At 44.8% G+C, this 8,784-nt stretch overlaps 1 long non-coding RNA gene and 2 other non-coding genes across 4 annotated transcripts; all 3 read left to right on the forward strand.

The window, feature by feature from the left end:
- Positions 1–780: 780 nt before the first annotated feature.
- Positions 781–3,254, forward strand: LOC125166716 (uncharacterized). Of its 2 annotated transcripts, XR_007152512.1 has the most exons (6): positions 781–795; positions 1,058–1,297; positions 1,486–1,524; positions 1,745–1,784; positions 2,649–2,854; positions 3,032–3,254. It is a non-coding gene; the product is annotated as an uncharacterized LOC125166716 (long non-coding RNA). The 2 variants fall into 2 exon arrangements; XR_007152511.1 differs by lacking the exon at positions 781–795 and having other exon boundaries at positions 942–1,297.
- On the forward strand, positions 1,578–1,640 carry LOC125166929 (small nucleolar RNA SNORD48). The gene has a single exon (XR_007152628.1). It is a non-coding gene; the product is annotated as a small nucleolar RNA SNORD48 (small nucleolar RNA).
- LOC125166926 (small nucleolar RNA SNORD52) lies at positions 2,484–2,552 on the forward strand. Its single transcript, XR_007152625.1, has one exon. It is a non-coding gene; the product is annotated as a small nucleolar RNA SNORD52 (small nucleolar RNA).
- Positions 3,255–8,784: the final 5,530 nt, after the last annotated feature.

Genomic DNA, 8,784 nt, shown 5'->3' on the forward strand with positions numbered 1-8,784 from the left:
TCCAGGAAGGTGGGATTTGGGATAATTTATGAGTTGATGGCCTCTTAATAGAGGCCAAGAGCAAATGACCAGATTTCTGGGGGAGAAAAACTAGCAAAGGGAGAACAGGGTCTGGCTGTTGCTACAGCACCCCTATTTGTTTTGCTTCTAACCCTCCTGAGATATATGGTTCTATTTAGAGTGTACTGAACACGTCCACTGTTTCTGGCCAACTCCCAGTCCATGAACTGCTCATAAAGAGGACAGGAAACGAAACGGAGTAGTTTCATGGGTATAGTAGGATAAAGTTCTGCAGATAGGTTGCACAACAACGTGATACATTCAACATTAGTGAACTGTACACTTAAAAGGTTAGATTTTTTTTTTAAGTTATCAAATGGTCTATGTTAAAAAACTGTTTATTGGGGCGCCTGGGTGGCGCAGTCGGTTAAGCGTCCGACTTCAGCCAGGTCACGATCCCGCGGTCCGTGAGTTCGAGCCCCGCGTCGGGCTCTGGGCTGATGGCTCAGAGACTGGAGCCTGTTTCTGATTCTGTGTCTCCCTCTCTCTCTGCCCCTCCCCCGTTCATGCTCTGTCTCTCTCTGTCCCCAAAATAAATAAACGTTGAAAAAAAAATTAAAAAAAACCTGTTTATTGTATGTTATTTATATCTTAATAAAGCTGTTAAAAAAAAAAAAAAGACACTAAGGTTAATGTGACTGATAGGTCTGCGGGCTGGAGTGGGCGGTGAATTCAGATTTCTCTGGCTAGACAGAACAGGTGACAGTCTCTGAGCGTGACCAGGACCCCGAACTGGTGAGGACGAGGGAGGAGTTACTCCAGCGGGGATTTGTCAGCCCGGGAGGCCAATAAGGAAAAGCACTCAGCCGCGCAGGCTTTCAGCTGCGCAGGCTTCCTGCCGCGCCAGGGACTGTCTCCGGCCCAGCCGATGGAGAGACGGTCATCTATCTTTCATTTTTCAAAATTAACAAAATAGGTCTGAATTATTTGCCCGGAAGAGTGTGAAACATTCACTCCTGGCCTCTCTTTCACTTGCTTTATTCTTGTTTGAACGAAGGGGAAAATGCCGTGGGTCGAACAGGCATCGACGAAGACAGCCATGCCCGTCAGGCCCCCGACCCCACGTCGCCATAAATAGCCGGGACTCCGCCATTATAGTTCTCTTTGTGCATGCACCTGCCTCTGGAGGATGTCAGCGTGCTGTGTTGCGCCGGGGGGCTGCTGTGGCGCCATCCCCTACGCCAGGGGGAGGCGGCGGCCCCGGCGACCTGCGCTGTCTCTGCCAAGCTTCCTTCGTGTAGGTATCTCGGGTTCCTGTTGGGTGAGGGGACCGCAGCCTCGGGCTGAGCAGGATGAACTGCCATTACAGACTAGAGTTTCTGATGTGTACGTGACGCCATCGTTTGGAGCTGACCCAGCCCAGGGCAGGGGGGTACTCGGCTGGGGTCGTCCCTGGCTCCTGCTGACTCATGGGTTTCTTCCCAGGGCCCTGGTCTTCGTAGGCTGGTTCGCAGCGCCACGAGGGTGAGTGGATTGTGCGAGATGGAATGGCTGGCGGTGGCCTTGGGGAAGACGGGGGTGATGATGAACCCAGGTGATTCTGAGTGTCTCGCTGACGCCGTCACCGCAGCGCGCTGACCATCTCCCTCCCCCGGGCTGGGTCTTCCTGGTACCTGTGCTGGGGAGAAGCTCGTGGCCAGAAAACACAAGTGTGGCCTATCCCCGTGTTTCATTTTTCCACTAGGTGTTTTAAGGTGCTCGCCATGTGTTACCCTTGAATAAAGGTGAGTATTAGGTGTGAGATTCTTCTCCGTGCTTCTCAGACTGTTTTGATCCCAGAACACTCTTTTTATGGGGTCACTGTGAAGTCTTTTTTTTTTTTTTAACGTTTATTTCTGAGAGAGGGAGACAGCATGAAGGGGTGCAGAACCTGATTGATGGCCAGCTCGAACCCATGAGCTGTGAGATCACGACCAGAGCCGAAGTCCCGCGCTTAACCGACTGAGCCACCCACGCATCCCAATGTTTTATTAATTTTTAAGAGAGCGCGAGTGTGATGGCAAAGGGAGGGAGACCCAGAATCTGAAACAAGCTCCTGGCTCTGAGCTGCTAGCACAGAATCTGATGTGGGGCTTGAGTCCACGAACCCTGAGATCGTGACCTGAGCCAAAGTCTGATTTGCCACCCAGATGCCCCTCTTGAACTTTTTAAAAAAAAAAATTCGGTAACTTATACATTTGCCTAATTGTGGTTAAACCTGCCTCACTGTACATTCTGTATTCCCCAGTGGAGGTTTTTTGGTTCTGTGTGTGCGCACATGCACAATTTTGGATTTTTTTTCACTGTAATTTAACTCTTGCACTTGCTATCTCTGCACTCTTCTTTTGCTGTATCCTTATTTATATTGGATGAAAGACCATTGTCTTTCAGTGTATTACATCGCTTCTCAGAATCGCCTGCCTTCATCCAGGTCTCCCTAAATTGGGAATGATGATTGTCTCAGACTAGAGTCTCTGATGCTGGGCTTGATGTCAAAAATTAAGTTCTGACTCATTTGGAGAACTGGAGGCTTTGGTCTGAGAAGGGGCCAACAGGAGGGCCTTTAAATTTGCTTGTGCTTCTCGATGGTTGTCTTTTTACTTTTCTAGCCTGATTATTCTAGAAGCCTACTTGGGGCAGTGCCCTTTTACAGATCAGTGTCTAATCTGGTGACCGAATGGCTGAAGTTGGGAACTTAGCCTCTTGGAGAAGTGCTGTTGAGACTTCTGGGTCGCCTAGATAGTGGCTCCTGCCACTTGAACCTTGGGCTGCAATGAGGAGTGAAGAGCCATGTCCTTTCTCCCTGGCTCCTATGGTGAGTACCAGTTTCTCTTCAGCCCCAGAATGGTGATGGTAACTTTCTTGGACCATTAACATTTCTCTGAGGATATTTGAAACCACGAATCACTCCTGCTTTCTCTACCCACCCAAGTTCATGCTTTAATTCCAGTTGTGTGCGTGTTTCTAATAGATGTTCTTTTATGAATTTCAGGATTTTGCTAACAAGAGGATGTGTCTTATTTGGTGTTGAGCAAATCCTAGGAACTTCATCTAGCTGTCCTGCATTAACCTGTGAGCAGCTTTGAACTTGAGAAAAAAAACTGCATAGAAATTTTGAGATATTTAAATATCATTCAGACCACTTTGCTTCATTGTAATCAAATACTTGGTCTTGTCAAAAGGATTCTAATAAAATGCTTTAGAGCAAAGTAAAAGTTTGGTTTTTGTATAAGCAAAGTCGTACAAAAAGATTTAGGGAAGTGAAAGGTAACTGAATGAGCATCACAGTTGACATCTAGCTATGTCTCTTCGCAGCTATATACAAGATAAAAAACTAGGTTGACGCTAACATTAAGCATTTCTGGGTGGTCTGCCATAGGATTCTAATGGGTTAGATGTACTTAACAAGTAGTGAAGATTTTTAGGATGTCGAAATGTTAACACAGGCACTTAGCTTGCGTTCAGCTCAGGTCATGATCACCGGTTTGTGAGTTTGAGCCCTTTGTCTGGCTTTTTGCTGCGCACCTGGAGCCTGCTTCAAATTCTGTGTCTCTCTCCCCTCTCCCCAACTTTGTCTCTTTCAAGAATAAGTACTAAAGTTAAAAAAAACAAAACATGGTCACCACTGTGGCTCAGTGGGTTTAGTGCCTGACTTTGCCTTGGGTTATGATCTCATAGTTCATGGGTTCAGGCTCACTGGTGTCAGCATGGTGCCCACTTTGGATCCCCTGGACCCTTCTCTTTGTCCCTCCCCTGCTTGCACTGTCTCCAAAATAAATATTTAAAAAAAAAAAAACAACCCATGCCTGTGCTTGTTGCCAGGGGCTGGGGAAAGAGGTAAATGGAGTTTAATGGATATAGAATTTCAGTTCACAAGATAAAGAATTATGGAGATAGATGGTGGTGTTGGTTGCTTAGTATTACTGAAATGTGCTTAAAAATGGTTAAGATGCTAAGTTTTATGTGTAGGCAACCACAGTAAAAATTGGGGAAAAAAGCAGATCCATACTTGGACTATTTCAAAGATGGTTTCCTACCCACCAGTGTGTACAAATTTGTGTTGTTTTAAGATTATATTATAAATTACCCAGTTCCTAGGAGGAGGGCATTTAGGTTTCTAGTCATGCTATATACCCTGTTATTTGTATCCATTTGAAGTTGTGTTGTAGAGTAATTTCAAAAGTGAAATTTGAAAGGGTTTAATAAGCAAAACAATGCATGGTATATTTCATACCAGTTTATGCTCCTGGCCTCAGTGTCCATAAGATTGCCTGTCTACCCTATACCTATCATCACTACTCCCAGTTGTAACAGTTTTAGCACGGGTTTGGTTCTATTTATATTAACTCATTGTTTTGTTTTTTAATTTTGAGAGAGCGTGAGTAAGGGAGGGGCATCTCTTTTTTGTTTAATGTTTACTTTTGAGAGAGAACGGGAGCAGGTGAGGGACAGAGAGAGGGAGACAGAATCTGAAACAGGCTCCAGGCTCTAAGCAGTCAGCACAGAGCCCCTTGTGGGGCTCAAACGCAAACTGCGAGATCATGACCTATACCAAAGTCTGAGCCACCTAGGAGTCCCCAACTCCTCTTTAAAACATTTGCTACTGGGGCGCCTGGGTGGCTCAGTCGGTTAAGCGGCTGACTTCAGCTCAGGTCATGATCTCACAGTCCGTGAGTTCGAGCCCGCGTCGGGCTCTGGGCTGATGGCTCAGAGCCTGGAGCCTGCTTCCGATTCTGTGTCTCCCTCTCTCTGCCCCTTCCCCACTCATGCTCTGTCTCTCTGTCTCTCAAAAATGAATAAATGTTAAAAAAAAATTTTTTTAAACATTTGCTACTTTAATTTTTACTATTTTAAGTAATCTCTACCCCCAGTGTGGGGCTTGAATTCACAACCCCAAGATCAAGAGTTTTATGCTGTATTAGGTGCCCCTACCTATTAACCATCTTTTAAAAATTACATTTCTTCTGTATTTTCCTACTGAACGTTTCCAGCTTGGCCTCCACCCCTGGAAATTAGCAAAGATTTTTCCCAACCTTTATTTTCTTTGATCACCTTTACTAGTTTTTTTTTCTTCCCCAAATTGCCCTGGTTGATACTCTCTGGAGGACAGTTTAGTCTGCAGCTCCCATTGCTATTCTCTGGCAAAGGGTTCCTTGGCCTTGGTGCTTGGTCCAGAATTTGAGGATTAGACCTGTTTAACAGGGACTTGTTATCTAAAACTTGGGTTAAAGTAGGGAATATTTGATTAAAGTTTCTTAAAATCCTTCACTTGGGCTCTTTTGTTTTTAGGACAAGAACAAACTAGCCTGCTAGCAGATAATGTTACTTTTGTGGAGGGGATTGGGAGTGGGATGGGGTGAGGGTACGAGGAGACTGGCTTTTTTCTCTACAGATTTCTGAATAATTACCTCTAGGAATGCACTGCTTTATGATCAGTCCCAAGCACATAATTGTATTTGGCTCTCAGGCATTATTGTGTTTTATCTTCACAGCCAGCAAATATTTAGTGTTTGGATGTGTGCTAAGCTTTTCATGTGCTTCACTTCATTGAATTCTTAAAACTCAACCTTGCAACTTTGATGTTATCTACCCCACTTCACAGGCAAGGAAAGGAAGGCTCAGGATGTTAGATAATTTGCTTAAGGCCAGAGAGTATCGGTCTGGATTCAAATTCCTTTGTTTGTTACACTGGTCACCCAGCTTTAGAACATTACCAGTAACTGAAGCAAACCTGCCTTTGATTCAATTTGCTTTTAATCCCTGCCACTCAGGAAACTACCCAGCTGAATTGTGCCTGTATCATTCCGTGACGTATACTGGGTTTTGTATCTTTTTGAACTTAATAAATATGGGATAATTCTTCATGTAGTTTTACTGCAACTTGATTTTTTTGTTCATGTGTTTTCTTGTAATTTAGATTCCACCCTCCCATACACATTTCTGTCCATTTTTATTTTGGAAAAAAAGCCCTCAAAACTATATTGACAGGTGTTTTTGGTAGTATTATATGAGGACATCTGTTTGTAAGTGCATTTTTTTTTTAATTTTTTTTTTTTTAACGTTTATTTATTTGTGAGACAGAGCATGAACCGGGGAGGGTCAGAGAGAGGGAGACACAGAATCTGAAACAGGCTCCAGGCTCTGAGCTGTCAGCACAGAGCCCGACGCGGGGCTTGGACTCAGGGACCACGAGATCATGACCTGAGCCGAAGTCGGCCACTTAACCGCCTGAACCACCCAGGCGCCCCTGTAAGTGCATTTTTTAGGTTAATAGTATCACGATGTATAGGGGACTGGTTAAGATTCTGGAGCAAGACTGATTAACTTTGGCTGGGTTACTTATCCACTCACAATTTTCTCATTTATCAGTGGAGTACCTACCCTTAGAATTATTAGGTTTATTTAAAAATTTTTAAATGTCTGTTTTTGAGAGAGTGGAAGTGAGGTAGGGGCAGAAAGAGAGGGAAACGCGGAATCCAAAACAGGCTGTAGGCTCTGAGCTGTCAGCACGGGGTGGGGGCTCAAACCCACAAACCACGAGATCATAACCTAAGCCGAAGTTGGCACTTAACCGACTGAGCCACCCAGTCGCCCCAAGAATTATTAGGTTTAAGTATATGCAAACGAACTTAAACCATGCCTGGCACATACATGTTAAACCTTATTTAGGTATTACCTACAACTTTATTTGAAATAGCTTAATCATTAATGTGCATAGCCTAGTTGGTATCTCACACTCATCCTTAGTCCTTGATGGCACTAGTAAGTAGATGGTCAACTTCCTTTCTTGTCCCTAGGGTCTCTAATACATTCTCTTACCCTTACTTGTTTTTAAGTTTATAAAACTTAAAAAACGGGGTTGGGAGGGGAGGGACAGGGAGAAACAATCTTTTTTTTAAGTTTGTTTTGAGAGAGGGGGAGAGAGCATCCCAAGCAGGCTCCATGCTGTCAGCCCAAAGCCCAACAAGGGGCTCAATCTCCTGAAGCATAAGGTGACCTGAGCTGAAATCAAGAGGCGAATGCTCAACTGATTGAGCCACCCAGTGCCCTCTTGCCCTTATTTGTGTGATCCAAGTCTTCCCCTGGGTGTTGGGACCCTCCTTCCTGTGCCAGCCCCAGGTTTGGGGTATGAGATGGAGCTATAGCCATGGTGAAGATGGTTATACGACTTTATTTCAGGCATGGAAATCATGTTCCAGCCTTCTATATCCTCGAGCCCCACAGCGTTCCTCCAGGAGTGATGGTGATTGGTTAAGACTTCTGTCCCAAAACACTCTTTTCTTCATCTCGCCCTCACCCTACTCTACAAGTGGAGCAACTTGAGAAGTAAACCGTCCTTCCACCTAACCCACTGGCAAGATCTCACAGCTTTCTACAGTTACTCTAAGCAGAGACTGGCCTCTCTCGGCCACTGCAGAAGGTGAGCCTCCAGAGCTAGTCTCTCCAGGCCTCTGATCTCTGGAGTCCTCAACCACTGGCCATTCTGCTAGCCTCCCCAGGTGACACCTCTTCCCTACCAGTTGCTCAGGCCAGAACACTTGGAGTCCTCTTGACTTCTTTATGTTATGCATAATTCTAAACGATACATTGTTTAGCTGGAAATGGTCTTAAACATTACATACTGTATATGTATTCTGTGACTTGCCTTTTCTCTTCACATTATCTTTGTGAGATTAACCCATGCTGGCATGTTAGTTACACCACTGTTGCTACTGACAGAGCCAGCCAAGCTCCCCCCTCCCACCGACTTGTGTCGTTAATCTTATATATGCATGTTAGTTTGAATAGTCTCCCATCCTTACATGCTGTATCCAATTTGTCAGCACCTCATGCTGGCACTACTTTAAAAATAACACCCAAATCTGACTGCATCTCATACCTCCATTACCATTCCACTCTGGTAGGAGCTATCAGCTCGCCTACATGATTGCCACAGCCTCCTCACTGGTCTCCTGGCTTCCACCTTTACCCTGTTACAGTCTTTTTAAATTTTATTTTATTTTTTCCCATTACAGTCTTATATCCACACAGCAGCCAGAAGTTTCCCTCCAAACCATAACTTGGGACTCGTCTCTCCGCTGCTCAGAATCCTGCAATGGCTCCCATTTCACTGAGAGTGAAAGCCAAAGTCTTTGCAAGGACCATCCAACAAGGTCTTCCCAAGTCTAGCTCTGTTGTCTCTAACCTCATTTCCTACTCTCCACTCTGCTCCAGCCACATAGCATGAAGCCAGGAGCTGGCGGGCACTCTCCTGTCAATGTTCAGGGAGAAAAGATTTTGCTTGCTGGCTGGGGTCAACAACCACATGCCTTGGTCTGTGGGGTAGACTGAAACTTGTGCCAAACGAGCTCGTGGATATAATTTGGGTTGTGAGGAAATCCTAGAGCGGAGAAAGAAACTTAAAAATGGTTTTGGACATTGTGGCACCGTGACTTTATATAGTCTATTTGGAAAACAATTTGGCAATACATACCGAGTATGATGCACATTCACTTCAACCCAGTGTTTCCACTTCTGGTAATACACCCTAAAACATACATGCATATAGAAGGATTATGTACACAAAAGTCCTTGGTGGTAATGGGTGATTGTCAGGGTGGGGGGAGGAAACAACCTAAATGTTCTCCAACAGGAAAATGGACATAATTGTGGTATTTTTATACAATATACCACAGAGCGTGATGTGTTACATGCAGCGGTGGTATGACTAACATAGTAGCGTGGATTATTCTCACAAACTAATGT

This window comes from Prionailurus viverrinus, chromosome B2 (assembly GCF_022837055.1).
Source record: "Prionailurus viverrinus isolate Anna chromosome B2, UM_Priviv_1.0, whole genome shotgun sequence".
NCBI lineage: Eukaryota > Metazoa > Chordata > Mammalia > Carnivora > Felidae > Prionailurus > Prionailurus viverrinus.